The following is a 16,317-nucleotide window of genomic DNA, read 5'->3' as shown; positions in this document are numbered from 1 at the left end:
TTGAACTCTAAACAGGTATAGATCGATTCCTCTCATTGAGTAGATGAATTTTCATGTTTGGATCGTTTAATTTGGTGGAGAAATGAGAAAGTTATAACGATTTAAAGTTTGACCAGTTTCCAGCGACATGCTCCACTTTCGAGGCGTTTTCAGCCAAACCACGGTGAGATAGCCATCGTGAGAGGTACCAATCTCTTCGTCTTGTCAAGAACTATGGTTTTCGTTTTAGAATCAATTGATTTCATTGAGTATTGACAAAGTTATGGACGTTGAAAGTTTGCCCAGAAATTCGGCAAATTTCCATGTTTTCCCGCGAACAGCCGTCTTTCAGGCCATTTTATGGCCATCTCCGGCGACCATTTGGACTCCAAGAAGGTACAATTTTGTTCTACACTTCTCTAGCTTCGATTTGGTATATTATGGGTCGAATTTGATTGAGAAACAAGTGAGATATGGAGTTCTAAAGATTGCCCTGGAAATCTGCAAAATCTGCAGAATCCGGCTAAGTTCCATTAAGGTCCGCCCCTTGATTAGAATAGTAATCGACGATACGACCGTTGGATCGTCACCAAAATCTAATATATTGTAGTATGTAATCTTTGAGGACCATAGGAACTTACGGATCGCGGATCCGACGTACGGATCTTTCCAAATTGGATTTGTAAATTCATAAAATAAAACGTTAACCGCCATTTGAAATTGTAATTGGCGGAGATCCAACCGTGGGATCGTAATGAAACTTTAGTATGATGTTTTAGAAGCATAATGTGGATATTTGGAAGTTACAGATCGGAAATCTGAGTTGCGGATCTTCCAGATCGAGTGACGTAGGGTTGTAGACCCTACAATCGATCTTTGACCGACGGTTGACTTTTGGTCAATTGGTCTCAAATCATTCTAGAACGTCCTTGGGGATGTGTTTTATTTAAGTTACATGTTCTATTGATAAGGATTCTGAGATGTGGTTTGATAATTGTTCTAGGTGCCGATCGTTCGTAACGCCTTGATGTTTGTCCTAGGGAGTTGTAACGCGGACTCCAGTTGAGTGGGCTTTTGGTTTTCTATATAATATATATATATATATATATATATACACATATACACACGTATATATGCTTTACATTTTCCCAGCAACTGTTTTGAAACGAGCGTATTCTTTTAAATGTCATGTCATGCTTGCATTTCATTTTATTATATGCATTGGTATGTATATGCATACTATTGTATGACGCTGTGGAGGCCAGGTAAGTTTCAGGTGAGTACTGTATGATGTTAGTGGTTGCATTGGTTATGGTTATACGTAGAGGCATGTAGAGCTTATTATCCTGCACCCTGGTATTAATGTTCCCACCCGTGGCCAGGTCACAGTTCTTCACGTGATGTTCACCTCCCACACCGCACTTTCACCTTGGATCCAAGTTTGGTGCACAACCCTGTTGTACATACCACATTAGTTGGTTCCGACTCTTAGGTGACCCGCGATTATTCGCATAGCCTTCATGTGATCGTAGCACTTGAGCGTACTTATTTACACTCAGCCCTGTCGTACAGACCACATTAGGTGGTTCCGACTCGCGTGCATGAATTGGTTAATAAGCTATAGGTTCAGCTGTACAAGTCACGTTAGGTGACTCCGGCTGACATATCATTTTATATCGATTCATAGCACCTGGTTTACATATTTATTATTGAGATACTTGACATGGCACATACTTTGGTTTTCATTGCTCTCAAGCCTGATTTCTATATACGTATGTATTATTATTTTCTGGGAAATTATATGTGTTTTACAGTGAGGGGTTATAACGTTTTCAAAAGGTTTTTATTAAAACTTTATTTTCAGCCCACTAACCCTTGTTTTTTGCCCCTCCAGGTTTTAGCTGCTAAAAGTTCGTATCGACGAGGATTCTTGGCGAATCTCAGTATAGGTGGCTACCTCTGAGGGTATGATCCTTACCCACACTACTGTACTTTATTTGTGCTCTGATGTCGCATGTGAAATGGGTTCATTCCCGTTCACAGTGCACTCTTGTCTTTAGGCACTTTAGGTTTACATTTGTTCACATTTGTTCACATCATTATACTTTATGGCTTCGTCACCTGTCGGCCAGCACAACTCGATTCGGAGTCCTAATGGACATCCCGGGTCGGCATGTGTCAATAACCCTTTGAAAAACCATGCAACCCTTAAGAAGTGGTGTTCATCTTAAGTGAAATTACAATTATGAATCACAAGAAGTCAACGTCAATTTCAGGGAACCTTCCGACCAAAATTGCATCAAATTACTTTTCTAAATATCATAATGGTGGCCAGTCATCAAGACAATTAGATAGTTTAAAACAGTGATTAATAATTCAAAGCATGCATACAATCAATCATAAGCAATTAAATAAAAATTACATATTCATGCTAAGACTCAAGGCTTTGCCCTAGCAAAATGGATTAGTTATGCATATTCATAATGAAAATTATAGAAAATATTATTATAAAGAAAAGGATTGAAAACACATTAAAATAGAAAATCTCCATGAACCCTAGCAAGTCTCTTTGTCTCCAAGTCCCATAAAAGAGAATGTGCATAACTTAAGGCCGGCTAAAACCTTTTAAATCCCATCTAAAGGGCATCGCACAATTCCTAAAAACTAGGTCCTTTATTCCAACTATGAAACTAAAAATAATAATAAAATATTTTAGAAAATAAAGTCCTAACTAAGCTAGGAGAATCTGTCAAGTACTAGTCCAACCACGTTTTGGCCACAAACACCCTCCAAATACGGTCCATGATAGCTTGTTTTGAAGATCAAGATGTTTTGAACACATCTCCAGAAGGCCACGAACCCATCTGAGATCATCTTGGACTCCAAAAACACAATTCAAGCCCAAAATATCACTATTCCAATACCATGCATTGCTCCTTTATTCTATTTCCAGAAAATAACCGCTTGGTAGAAAAATCTGATATTTTGACACGATCAAGCCAAGTGACTCACGAACATCCTCCAATGGGAATTACTCCAAAATTCATCCATTTGGTTATGTTTTGCTCCAAAGGAAGTCGAAAGTCCTATATTGAAAACACAATTCAAAGTATCGAAATTCTTCCAAAATATTAACCAAAATATACAAAGAATAGGGTTAAATATATAATATAAATAAAGGCATAAAATAAGGAAGTAAAATCACATTAATTTATTAATCTTCAACTTCAATATTACATAATAGCACCAAAGTTGATAAGAGAGACAACACTCGAACACTCAGACACTCAAAACACTTAATATATTTTTACAAAGTGAAAGTTTTTCTGCATACTACCAACTGAGCTCGGAGGCTTTATAAATAGATGAAATTATCCATGGGTTCCTTTATTTGCTATACATTTATTTTTCAAATGTAAAGACCATCTTCTGCAGCTTCTATGGGTGAAAGAAAATCTTCCCGAGTCTTGGTTAATGGTCTTCAGGTGGATGGACCTGAGTGATTGGTTATCATACGGGTACTTGAATCTACTAGCCAGTCATTCGATATGTGAACCTCTAGTCCTAGTCATTTTTTACTTGAATTTATTGAACAAAGCGATATAGTTGTACATCTTTGGCCACAGGAGATGATACACGGAGTCTCTGTACGACAGTATGCAAGTGGACATATCTTGGTCATGCACATATGCAGCTAAACAATGAGAGATATGGAAGCTTGTGGATGGGATAATGATTTCTTGGAGGTAGATTGGATTGGGTGATCTTGTAGATGATCATCATGCTAAGATAGGTTAAGACTTGTAGACATAAGCTCTCAATATGTCTTCTTGACGGTGGGAAATGTAAATGTAAAACCCTATAGTTTTCTAACGAACTGCCACGCTTTGACAAGTTTGGGTTTGCTGATTATTGACAATTTAACAAGGTCTTAAAAATCTAGCGACTTTCATTTATTACTGGTCAGAGAAAGAAATTTAGTTATCGAGTGCACAACACCTTATTCCTTTTTAGATAACTCCCCCACCCCAACCCCCCCCCCCCCACCCCCCTCCCCCCCACGGCCGGGCCAAAAAAAAAAAAAAGATTTTTTTTGGATATGGTATAAATATCAGTGTTGGCTGACTAATAGTTCGGTAGTAATTTTTTTGGAATTATGCAGTGCATATGCATATCCTTGCATATGGATTGTTTAAAATTATCTCCTACCGCTAATAGACTGTCATATTCATTGTTTTGTCAATGTTGATGAAGCTTTAGAAGTGCATGACTATATTTACATTGGAACGCGGGAATTATGCAGTGCATATGCATATCCCTGCATATGAATTGTTTAAAATTATTTTGTCTACCTCTAATTCATTGTATCGTCAATGTTGATGAAGCTTTAGAAGTGCTAGGGAATAGGATTCTTTGTTGAAGAGAAAAGCTCTTGCTATAATTTAATGATGAAATGTTGTTACTTGTATTCTTCTCCCATTGGAATGTTGCTATGAGTTCATTTTGTGGAGTTTTCATAGTTTCTAAGTTTCACGATGATGTTGCTTTTTATCTTGTCTGCCCTTGTATTTTTATTGATTCTTTGCAATAAAAATTTCTTTGTATCGAAAAAAAAAAAAATATTTGATTCGTGATCTTCTATACATACACTTCAATTTGCTTCAACTCTGCTTCACTTAACTATGCCTTTCATCTGAAAATAGTGCACAAGTCAAACTTGACTATATCGGCAATGTCTTATTTGTGTATTGGTTATTGTGCGGATTTTTTCAAATGCTTTGTGCTATCGTTGGGTACTTTTGGCTTTGGTTCATAACTTGAGATTGAAACAGGACGAAGTGAGCCTTCCCTGGCCATCTTCTGGGTTCTAGTCTCACATCAACTGCTGCAAAGGCAAGATATTTTGTACTGAAGATTTCACATTGATTTCAAGTGGCACTCCCTTGAGGTCCATTAACTATGCGTACACATTTTATTTGCTGCTAGAGTATGAGCACATCCTTTTTTGGTGGCTTCGAAAGTTTGGAGGGTGATTTCACATGATTTGTTTTCTGGACTCATCTGCTGTGGCTAGTTTTTTATTCTTTAGAGTAATTTGAATTTCCAGGAATTAGGCCTTATAGCAAGAAAACCTGTTGGAACTTCCCTAATTGATGTTCATGTCGGGGGTGTGGGGGTAATAGAAAGTGTGCCTGGGAAAGATTCTGAGCCTAAAGGTTGCCAAGTCCTATCCACTTTTCATTTTTGGTTATTCTAGTTAACTTTTTAGCTAAAGTGATGTATTCTTTCTTCTGAACTAGTGTTATATGTTCAGAGTGTGATAGCGAAGTTGTATGCCATGGTATGGTGTTAGTCTTCTACATGGCATTTGGTTGTACCACGGAACAAGCTTTTCATTCCAGGGGTCTGGGGTCCATGCTTGTTAGGTATGGGATTTGATAATCTATTTCTGTTTCAATTAAATATTAATTGGGTCATGCGATAGCCACCTTTTTTAACATCTGCAATTCTCCTTATGTGGAGAATTTTCAGCTGTAGTACATTGTTATTGTCAACATACTTTACCTACTCTATTTCCTCTTTAAAATTTTCAGCTATGGTGCCTGAATACTGGCTTACAGAAGGTGGGCAGAGTGCTACTGGTGCATTATTGGATCACATAATTGAAAGCGATCATGCTGAATCGTGCTGCTTCTCAGCGTGAAAGTCATTGATCAACTTATTTATGGTAATTACTGTACTAGGACAAATGGGTTAACTCTTGAATGCCGTTTGCGGACAAGTTAAGTTGATATGTGTGTCTCTCTCTAGGCATTTCTTTGTTTGAACTTGTGAACAAGTTATTGAAGACAATGATGCATGATTTGAAGCGTCCATTGCTTGCTTCTTTGACTGAAGATGTGCATGTTCTTCCAGATTTTCATGGGAATGGTATGGGTATATTCTTATGAAACATACAATGTTGTTCAATTTCTTTCATGTGTTTTGCCCCCATTCCGAAGTAGTAATGTAACTCTAGAAGAGTCTTGAAGCCACAGTATTTGTTTCCTCCTTGTTATTTAAGGTAGTAATTAATTCTACAATGAAGCCGTAAGCATATGATTCCATATATTTTGATTTTGAGAACTTTTTAAGTATGATGTGTAATATTTGTAGGTCATAGTATCAAGGGGAAAAGTAGTTATGGTACTTGTCAGTCATGGTACACAAGGTAACGTTATAAGAATATATTTAAAAATTATGGGTACATGAAATGTGCTTGAAGACGGGATCACATTCCTATGACTATGAGTAACCTATAGGTTTATTGGAAATGTTTTCTTGTACGTTTTGTGTTCTTCTTTGGTTATCTAAATGTGTAAAAATACAACTAGGAGAGAATATATAACATAGTTTTTGCCATCCTATTTAGAAATTAGACTAAGGGTGGATGCTGGACCTGCTTTCCTCCACTTTTGAGGAGAAGTATCATTTTACGGTTTGGTCTCTAGCTGACAATACCTCATTCTCTTGCATCTCGATAACAACAGCATTGAAGGTTTCATTTCGGTGAAGTTATGTCGTATCAGGAACCTGGCTGAGCTATCACTGGCAAGCCATACAATTGGTGGATTGATCCCAAGTTGCATAAGAAACCTCAAACACCTTCAAAGAGTTTTCCTAAATTCCAACCAACTGAACTCATCAATACCGGTCAATTTATGGAATCCAACCTTGCAAGAATCTTAGCACTCGAAATTCAAAGTTCAGAAAAACAAGTGCAAGTGTTCTAAGTTCAGAAGAATTGTCAATGGCTCTAAGGCATAGAATGATATCATATCATGAACTCCGTTATGCTAATGATTTCTCTGAATGCAACTTTCTGGGAGCTGCAAGTTTTGGCTCTGTGTACAAGGGAAGTCTTTCCGATGGGACAACCGTGGCTGTCAAAATTCTATAGAATCATGTTTTTTGAAATAATTGCAAGAAGGATGCCAACAGATGGAATGGTTACGGAACAACTGACCTTGAAGAAATGGATAAATGCATCGCTCCCTGACGGTATTCTAGGAGTAATGGATATTGGTTTATTGAGCACAGAAGAGGGAATAGAGATGAATGCCACAAAACGTATCATTTTATCAATCATGGACATAGGCTTGAGATGTTCCGACCAAGTGCCAAAGGAAATAATGGACATCAAACATATGTTGCGAAAGCTCATAAAAATAAAATCGGCACTCGAAAAGTAGAGACAGAGTGTTTGATAGGAGCATATTTAGGCGACTTACTTAGCTTGTTTTCGTGCATCTATGTTGTTAATTCATAGTTGTTTTAGTAGTTTAAGCCATTTTCGTGTGTTTTTAGGTTCATATGGCTAAGGAAGCAAAAAGATGCATTTTGGAGCATTTTGGAGCAAAATTGGGCTTGGAATGGATAGCATATGATTGGAGCCAAAGTGTTGGACGAATTTGAAGGCCTTGTATTCATTTTGGACATAAAACAAAGGGCCTAGCCCATTCTCTCTTAAACCAACCCCAAGGCCATGCATTTCCTTCCAATTCCAAAGCCCACAATCACTTCAAAAGCCATGCAAAGAACCATCCATTCCATAAAAAACAATCCATCAATTCACATGCAAAACCACCATTAACACACATGCACCCAAACAAAGCCAACCTAGCTAACCCTACATGCATTCTTTATGCAACTCTTCATCATTCCACCATTCATTCTTTATTCCACAAACAAGTCACATGCATTTCCACCTTCCTACTTCATCATTTCACCACATTTTCCCTTTTATTTCCACATGCAATTCTTCATCATTGCAGCCACAAACACCTTAAACAAATAGCCATATACATCTCCACTCCTCCTATAAATACCCTTGCATTCATTCATTCAAATCTCATCTCATTTCATACACAACACACCACAAACACTTCCATTCCTTCCTTAGCCGTGAGTTTCTCTCCATTTTCTCCACCACTCCTCATCCATTTCCATAATCCCCCAATCCATTCAACACACCAACAACATCCCTTAGTCCTTATGCCACAATAAAGAGGAAGATAAGAGGGCCTAAACGTTCGTACAATTCACGTTAGAGTTGTTGGAATGTTTACGCGTTTCTTTGATTTCAATGTTGAAATTCAATTCTCTTTGTTTTGTAATATGAGGAACGGAAGATAAGAGGGCCTAAACGTTCATACAATTCAAGTTTGAGTTGTTGGAATGTTTAGGTGTTTCTTTGATTTCAAAGTTATGAGGAACTAAACCCTTTTTGGCTAGGGGTGATTTCAATACCATGATTATTTATGTAATATGAATTGATGAATTCCGGTTATGAACTCTTGATTCGTGAATGCAATTGGCTTAACTATTTGATGATTAACTTATTTGTGTTTGTTGATTGAGGGTCGACACTTAATTAGCATGCATGAATATGTGGCTAAAGTTTAAGAAGGTTTCACATAATCGTTACTAACTTATACTTGAAAGTAGTGAAGGTCGCTTGTCACGATCGCGTTAAGTTTAATTCTTAGCATGAGTAACATGATGTCATAGTTGCAAATGCTTTGTCAATGCTTATGGTTTTCATTATTCTTAATGATCTTCGATTGTATCTCTATTATGATGACATGTAGGGAACTTTTGAGAATGTTTTGGGTTGTCGAATGATGCCATCCAATCCAATAATATAAGGAAAATCTGAGGGTTAACTAGTGATGTCACGGTTAATTTGGGGCATTGTCGTTCATAATTCAATGAAGGAATAACTGGAAATTGATTCATATGCATAAATATCATGTGTGAAGAAAGAACCTCTAGCTAATTCACCAACCATCTAATTTCACAACACTTGTTTGCAATCTATCCATATTTACAATTTGTTTTGTTTCCAAGTATCCATTTTAGTTTAAATTAGTCCAAATCCAATTCCCCCCTATTTCGTTGAAGTCTTAGTCTTAATCTTTCTTATTTTTAGTTTTGCTTTCTTCGAGCATTAAATAGTGTTTTATATTGAGTTTTTATGTTTTTAAGTCAATTTAGAAGGTTTTAGCAAGCCCTCCTAATCCCCAGTCTAGAACGATCCCTCACTTATCCATTCTACTACAATTGTCCAACGAGGGTTTAATTTGAGTGTCAAGTAATTCTCGCATCAAATTTTGGCGCCGTTGCCGGGGATTAGCAACTTTGCTAGTCCCTTGTCTTTATTTTTATTTTTTTTTGTTTTTCGTGCATTCTTATTTCAGATTCTTAGTTTGTTTGTTTTCTTGTTTTTCAGGTACTGTGTATGACTCGTAGCTCTCGGCCTATTATAGAGAACATCTCCGACTTTGACGGTGATTTTGAACGCATTTTGAGGAGAACTAGGAGTCAACAAGAGCCACCACAACCTCCACCACAACCTGGGCTTGAAGAAGACGAAGTAGGTGTAGAAGAAAAGCCCATGGATCAGATTTTTGAAGAAGAACAAGCCATGGCAGCAGATAATAGAACCATCAAGGAGCTTTCGGCCTCGGGTTTGGATAATGCATTGCCTCTTTGTATTCAATACCCCACGGCTGCAGAGGGGAAGACTGAGGTGTTTGAACTCAAATCCAGCTTGTTACACCATATTCCGAAGTTCCATGGCTTGTCTATGGAAGACCCCAACAAACACTTGAAGGAGTTCGAGGTGGTTTGTTCGAGCATGACCCCCGTCACTGTGGATGGGAGTATATTGAAGATGAAGGCCTTTCCATTTTCACTTATGGACAAGGCCAAAGATTGGCTCTACGAACTAGCCCCGGGAACTGTGACTTCGTGGGAGAGTATGAAGCGTGCTTTCTTGGAGAAATTCTTCCCTACTTCGAGAGTGATTCTCCTACGGAAGAAAATTAGTGGTATTCAACAGAATCATGGTGAGACATTCCCGGCTTATTATGAGCGCTTCAAGGGCCTTGTAGCTTCATGTCCTCAACATCAAATGAAGGAGGAACTTCTCCTTCAATATTTCTATGAGGGCCTCCTTCCTATCGAACGTCAAATGCTTGATGCATCAGCGGGAGGAGCATTGGTGGACAAAACACCAAGGGATGCCAAGATGCTCATAGCCAACCGAGCGCTCAACGCTCAACAATATGAAGGAGTGGGCCAAAGGGAAGCCCCACGGCAACAAAGTGTAAATGAGGTGAGTGCTATTTCTGAAATTCAATCACAACTTGCTAATCTTACTTCTCTTGTTTCTCAGGTTGTGATTGGTCCAAAAGCACAAGAACACCAAATTTGTGGCGTGTGCTCAATTCAAGGGCATCCATCCGACAAGTGCCCTCAACTAATCGAGAATGGTGGGTGGGAATCTGCCAATGCAATTGGTTTCCAAGGACAAAATCAAAACAACCCATACTCGAACACTTACAATGCCGGATGGAGGGACCATCCAAACTTCAAATGGAGGGAGCCACAACAAGCTGCCCAACAAGGAGGATTTAGGCCAAACCCCCCTGGTTTTTATTCCAAGCCGTATGCACCCCAACAACCCCAACAACCTTCGGCATCATCTCATTCAGGTACGTCCTTGGAAAGTGATCAAGCTATGCAATTACTAACCTCTATTTCGCAGGGGTTGCAAAATCAAAACAACCGGATAGCAAATAACGAGAAGGAGATGATGGATATGAAGAAACAAATAGGGCAGATTTCTGAGTTCCTTGGACAGATTAGAGAGCAAGGAAAGCTTCCTAGCTCAACCACAGTCAATCCAAAGGGAGGATTCGAATCCGCCAAGGCCATCACCCTAAAGTGTGGAAAAGAAGTTGGGACCGAGCCAAACAATCCCAAATCTGCCCAGAAAGTAGATGAAGAGACGACACAACCTGAGGAAGTGTCTAGCTCACCCACGGCAAGGGTGAAAAACCCAATGCCGCAGGCCCCCAATCACCCTAACTCGGCCAAATCAGGTAATTTAAGTTCAAATTCATGTACTTCACGTCCTAATCTGCCCAATGTACCTTTTCCTCGCAGGTTCATGCAAGAAAAAAAGGAAGAAAGCGAGAAGGACATTCTTGAAACGTTCCGGAAGGTGCAAGTGAACATACCGCTTCTCGATGCAATCAAACAGGTTCCAAAGTATGCTAAATTCCTCAAGGACCTATGCAATACAAGGAGAAGAAGGGCAAACAAAGAGGTAGTAAAGGTAAGCGAGAATGTGTCCGCTGTTTTGCAACGTAAACTGCCTACCAAGTGCAAAGACCCCGGTAGTTTCACGATTCCTTGTGTGATTGGACATAATCGTTTTGAACATGCCATGCTTGATTTAGGTGCATCCATAAATGTCATGCCTTATTCTATTTATGCATCTATGAATTTGGGTGAATTAAAACAAGATGGTGTAATTATACAACTGGCCGATCGTTCTAACGCGTATCCAAAAGGAGTTTTGGAAGATGTGCTTGTGCAGGTGAACCATTTAATTTTTCCGGCTGATTTCTACGTCCTAGACATGGAGGATTCAGCCCATTCTACATCTTCGCCGATTCTCCTTGGTAGGCCATTCATGAACCAATAAAAATTTCTTTGTATCGAAAAAAAAAAAATTTATTTGATTCGTGATCTTCTGTACATACACTTCAATTTGCTTCAACTCTGCTTTACTTAACCACGCCTTTCATCTGAAAATAGTTCACAAGTCAAACTTGACTGTATCGGCAATGTCTTATTTGTGTCTTGGTTATTGTTCGGATTTTTTCAAATGCTTTGTGCTACCGTTGGGTACTTTTGGCTTTGGTTCATAACTTGAGATTGAAACAGGATGAAGTGAGCCTTCCCTGGCCATCTTCTGGGTTCTAGTCTCACATCAACTGCTGCAAAGGCAAGATATTTTGTACTTAAGATTTCACATTGATTTCAAGTGGCACTCCCTTGAGGTCCATTAACTATGCGTACACATTTTATTTGCTGCTAGAGTATGAGCACATCCTTTTTTGGTGGCTTCGAAAGTTTGGAGGGTGATTTCACATGATTTGTGTTGAGGTTAGTTTTTTATTCTTTAGAGTAATTTGAATTTCCAGGAATTAGGCCTTATAGCAGGAATACCTGTTGAAACTTCCCTAATTGATGTTCATGTCGGGGGTGTGGGGGGTAATGGAAAGTGTGCCTGGGAAAGATTCTGAGCCTAAAGGTTGCCAAGTCCTATCCACTTTTCATTTTTGGTTATTCTAGTTAACTTTTTAGCTAAAGTGATGTATTCTTTCTTCTGAACTAGTGTTATATGTTCAGAGTGTGATAGCGAAGCTGTATGCCATGGTATGGTGTTAGTCTTCTACATGGCATTTGGTAGTACCACGGAACAAGCTTTTCATTCCAGGGGTCTGGGGTCCATGCTTGTTAGGTATGGGATTTGATAATCTATTTCTGTTTCAGTTAAATATTAATTGGGTCATGCGATAGCCACCTTTTTTAACATCCGCAATTCTCCTTATGTGGAGAATTTTCAGCTGTAGTACATTGTTATTGTCAACATACTTTACCTACTCTATTTCCTCTTTAAAATTTTCAGCTATGGTGCCTGAATACTGGCTTACAGAAGGTGGGCAGAGTGCTACTGGTGCATTATTGGATCACATAATTGAAAGCGATCATGCTGAATCGTGCTGCTTCTCAGCGTGAAAGTCATTGATCAACTTATTTATGGTAATTACTGTACTAGGACAAATGGGTTAACTCTTGAATGTCGTTTGCGGACAAGTTAAGTTGATCTGTGTGTCTCTCTCTAGGCATTTCTTTGTTTGAACTTGTGAACAAGTTATTGAAGACAATGATGCATGATTTGAAGTGTCCATTGCTTGCTTCTTTGACTGAAGATGTGCATGTTCTTCCAGATTTTCATGGGAATGGTATGGGTATATTCTTATGAAACATACAATGTTGTTCAATTTCTTTCATGTGTTTTGCCCCCATTCTGAAGTAGTAATGTAACTCTAGAAGAGTCTTGAAGCCACATTATTTATTTCCTCCTTGTTATTTAAGGTAGTAATTAATTCTACAATGAAGCCATAAGCATATGATTCCATATATTTTGATTTTGAGAACTTTTTAAGTATGATGTGTAATATTTGTAGGTCATAGTATCAAAGGGAAAAGTAGTTATGGTACTTGTTAGTCATGGTACACAAGGTAACGTTATAAGAATATGTTTAAAAATTATGGGTACATGAAATGTGCTTGAAGACGGGATCACATTCCTATGACTATGAGTAACCTATAGGTTTATTGGAAATGTTTTCTTGTACGTTTTGTGTTCTTCTTTGGTTATCTCAATGTGTTAAAATACAACTATGAGAGAATATATAACATAGTTTTTGCCATCCTATTTAGAAATTAGACTAAGGGTGGATACTGGACCTGCTTTCCTCCACTTTTGAGGAGAAGTATCATTGTTATAGTTTGGTCTCTAGCTGACAAGTCCTCATTCTCTTGCATCTCGATAACAACAACATTGAAGGTTTCATTCCGGTGGAGTTATGTCGTATCAGGAACCTGGCTGAGTTATCACTGGCAAGCAATACAATTGGTGGATTGATCCCAAGTTGCATAGGAAACCTCAGACACCTTCAAAGAGTTTTCCTAAATTCCAACCAACTGAACTCATCAATACCGGTCAATTTATGGAATCCAACCTTGCAAGAATCTTAGCACTCGAAATTCAAAGTTTAGAAAAACAAGTGCAAGTGTTCCAAGTTCAAAAGAACTGTCAATGGCTCTAGGGCATAAAATGATATCATATCATGAACTCCATTATGCTACAAATGATTTCTTTGAATGCAACTTTTTGGGAGCCGCAAGTTTTGGCTCTGTGTACAAGGGAAGTCTTTCCGATGGGACAACCGTGGCTGTCAAAATTCTATAGAATCATGTTGTTTGAAATAACTGCAAGAAGGAGGCCAACAGATGGAATGTTTACGGAAAAACTGACCTTGAGGAAATGGATAAATGCATCACTCCCTGATGGTATTCTAGGAGTAATGGATATTGGTTTATTGAGCACAGAAGAGGGAATAAAGATGAATGCCACAAAACGTATCATTTTTTCAATCATGGACATAGGCTTGAGATGTTCCAACCAAGTGCCAAAGGAAATAATGGATATCAAACATGTGTTGCGGAAGCTTATAAAAATAAAATCGGCACTTGAAAAGTAGAGACAGAGTGTTCAATTTCCATGAGATTGACTTGGCAGATCCTGTGTGTATTTTGCTTGTTTTTTCAACTTGCATTTCCTACTGTTGGTTATGTATATGTGTAGACATCGAAATTTCACATGATTTTCGTGTTTACAATATGTATCATCTTTCTATTTTGTAAACCTTTCACTTTGTTACAAGGAACGTGTATGTTGTTGCATAATTTAGGGAAATGACATCCGTACACTTATTTTCTCCTTTTGCACACTTTTATTTTTCTTGATTCTCTTGTTGATTCATTCTGTTAGAGACACGGCCCATAGCCCAACCAGCGCCGCAGATCCTTCTAGAATTAGTTAGACTTTCTTATAGTACAAGTATTGTATCCTTGTGAATTGGATTGTATTAATTCACTTACCTAAATTACGTTTCTTGCATTCCTATATATTGTAACCTTTGACGTCAATCAAATTAATCGAGTCAATTATCTCAAGCCTTATTCTCTCCAAAGTCTTCTAGGTTTCTCTTTACATGGTATCAAAGCTGGTGAATCATGCACAAGGAGCTTGCTTGAGATCATAGAGGGACTTGTGCAAGTGGCATACATGGTTGGGCTGAATAAATCAATGAACCTAGTGGCTGAGTCATAAAGACGTGGGTGTACAAAGAGAAAGAATGGGTGTGCCAAATTGACATCTAGTCTATAAAAAAATATATATAAAAGTAGACATCATCTATGCAAATAAAAACTCCAAAGTGATGGTGTTTAGAGTAGTACTAGAAGTTTATTTACATCCATATCAAAATTGATGTACATCCTTTCAAGGAGGAACAAAAGAAAGGTATTATGCATATGTTTGATCAGCGACTATCCCACTGGATTATATATTTCAAGTATCCAATGCGATGCATAAAAATTGCCAAATATTTGCTTATGTTGTAAATTATTTGCGGCTATCTAAGGCTAGAAGTATTTTGCCTGACTGGATTCGGCATTAGATCTTAACGTAACGCCTATTGAAGATCAAATAAGCACGGCTATTGCAGTTGTAAGAAATCATTCGACATATCACGCTTGACAAAGGAGAAACCAGAAGCACAGCAGCTAAGTTCAGTACATTTGGAACTATGGCTTTGTTTCCTCAAAGATCTGTTATGCAATGGAGGCCTCACCGTCATCTGCTCTTTTGATCTCCAAGCGAGTCTTTTGGTAGAAGCTGGTACCCTTCAATGCATCCCCAATAAAATAATCAAAGCCAACAACAATGGCTGCTTCGGCTTTGGCTCCATAAACCAGCCTCTGTTAGACATTAGCGTACGAATTTTGCAGTATAGCTTAAAGTGCAAGTAACATGCAAGAAAAATGAGCAAAAACATCCAATTCCAACAACAAGGGAAATATTGCTAAACTAAAAGCTTTTTAATGATACATTAGTGATAACTAGTTTGTAAGTGCTTGAAAGGCTTGCCCTGTGTTTAGAATGAAAAAAGAAAAATATGCATACTTTATAAACTACTCAAAACTCATTAAAAAGCTAGGAATCGATAACCTATTAAGGAAAAACAACAAAGAAATAATTCAATTTCAATTCAAAATCAATGTCATATGAACTAATTTAAACAACAAACAAGAAGGAATTGAAGCATTGACCCAAAATATAAATTAACATCACCAACTCTTCTAAATTGACGGAAAGCCATAATTGAGCTCGTCGATTCTCTGTAAATTGGTTGGAAAACGAAGCAGTTAGGGTTTGAACTGGAAATCACATACTCCAGGCATACCTTCACTTGCAATAATTGTTGAGGAGTCATTCCATACCAACCTGAGGAGTATACCTTCACATGCAATAGGTGTAGAAAGTACCTGAGGAGTCATTCCACACCAACCTAGAGGCCGACCTTGTTGGAATCGTTGAAGTCGTTGCTGGTTGCCAACGTGTTGTTAGAATTCCCTCCTCATAAAATTAAATGCCCATCTTTAATGCACAGCTATCTAAGAAGAAAAATCCTTGGACAAAGAAAGGTCTTTCCAGTTTCAAGAACCAAGTAAATGTAAAGCAGCCCAATATTGATTACTTTGTCTATCCCCTTCCATAGTTTTCTAGAAGGGAGTTGATTATGAATATTTATATGTTTTAACTTGTAGCTCTTCTACAAAGGGTGAGTAACAGAAAAATAGTGAGTT

The 16,317-nt window shown here is 38.1% G+C and overlaps 1 pseudogene; it reads left to right on the top strand.

Moving 5' to 3' along the window:
• The first annotated feature begins 1,225 nt into the window (after window positions 1-1,225).
• LOC103939839 lies at window positions 1,226-12,615 on the top strand (annotated as a pseudogene).
• Window positions 12,616-16,317: the final 3,702 nt, after the last annotated feature.

The sequence above is a fragment of a genome, unplaced genomic scaffold (assembly GCF_019419815.1).
Source record: "Pyrus x bretschneideri cultivar Hongxiangsu unplaced genomic scaffold, Pyrus_bretschneideri_v1 Contig54, whole genome shotgun sequence".
NCBI lineage: Eukaryota > Viridiplantae > Streptophyta > Magnoliopsida > Rosales > Rosaceae > Pyrus > Pyrus x bretschneideri.
The sequence above is the reverse complement of the archived record's forward strand: the minus strand, read 5'-3'. Positions and strand labels throughout refer to the sequence as shown.